Here is a 1,211-nt window from a genome sequence, read left to right as displayed (position 1 = left end):
ATATATATATATATATACATATATACGACGGGCTTCTTTCAGTTTCCGTCTACCAAATCCACTCAAAAGGCTTTGGTCGGCCCGAGGCTATGGGAGAAGACACTTGCCCAAGGTGCCACGCAGTGGGACTGAACCTGGGACCATATAGTTGGTAAGCAAGCTACTTACCACACAGCCACTCCTACGCCTGACGGGCTTCTTTCAGTTTCCGTCTACCAAATCCTCTCACAAGGCTTTGGTCGGTCTGAGGCTATAGTAGAAGACACTTGGCCCGAGGTGCCTCGCAGTGGGACTGAACCCGGTACCATGTGGTTGTGAAGCAAGCTTCTTACCACACATCCACGCCTGGGGCTCTTCCTTTACTATTTGTTTTTTTTGTTATGTATGCAAATGACGTTGTCAAAATCGCAAAACGTCAAACGAATGGATGTAACACATTTATTGTTCCTAAGCAAAACATAAACGAGTTTACGACTACCCGCCGTGTCCTGAATATTAAAATACCTTCATTCAAATGAACCCTAACAAAAGTGAGTTGTACCTGTATTTCAAAGGACCAGCCTGCAGCCACTATCTTTCATATTACACGTGCATACATGAATACATGTACATGCATATTTTTGTACGTATGTGTGCATGTGTCTGTGTGTGTGTGTGTGTGTGTGTGTAAGAGAGAGAGAGAGAGAGAGAGAGAGAGAGAGAGAATGCCACTTAGACATACATGACGTACATGAGTACACACACTTTCACTCACTCATTCACTCACTCTCTCTCACTCATTCACTCACCCTCTCACACACTCTATCTCTCTCTCTGTCTCACACCCACACGTGCGCGCACATTCAAAAACGATGTATGCATATGTATTTATATATGTACGTATACGTAACAACACATACCTTCACTTCCTCTCCCTCCTCTCTCTCTCTCTTACACACACACACACACACACACATACACACACACACGCACATACTCCCGTTCATTTCATATAAACGTACATACATCATTCATTTCCACCTCTCTTTCACTTTCTGCTCTGACTTCCAAATCTAAATGTTGCCTTCCACCAGACGTCATGAAAACAAAAGTGAATAAATACACAATTTTTACGGAAATTAACAAACTGCAACGACATTCCGACAAGAGAAACGTAAGATGACCTCTCTCTATATATATATATATATATATATATATATATATATATATAT

The 1,211-nt window shown here is 41.7% G+C and overlaps 1 protein-coding gene across 2 annotated transcripts in view; it reads left to right on the top strand.

Annotated features, from left to right (window-relative positions):
• Positions 1–1,211, top strand: part of LOC106876986 (long-chain-fatty-acid--CoA ligase 5) — a 63,115-nt gene that overhangs the window by 5,343 nt on the left and 56,561 nt on the right. The window contains exon 1 of one of the 2 annotated variants that reach the window (XM_014925761.2): positions 1,003–1,153. The exons of the other annotated variant lie outside the window; for it this stretch is intronic. The gene's annotated coding sequence lies outside the window, so the exon portion shown is untranslated. Of the gene's footprint in view, positions 1–1,002; positions 1,154–1,211 lie in introns of those variants that run through there. 2 annotated transcript variants of the gene reach the window in all.

The sequence above is a fragment of the Octopus bimaculoides genome, chromosome 4 (genome assembly GCF_001194135.2).
Source record: "Octopus bimaculoides isolate UCB-OBI-ISO-001 chromosome 4, ASM119413v2, whole genome shotgun sequence".
Classification (NCBI taxonomy): Eukaryota; Metazoa; Mollusca; class Cephalopoda; order Octopoda; family Octopodidae; genus Octopus; species Octopus bimaculoides.
This window is presented reverse-complemented; position numbering and strand designations above follow the sequence as displayed.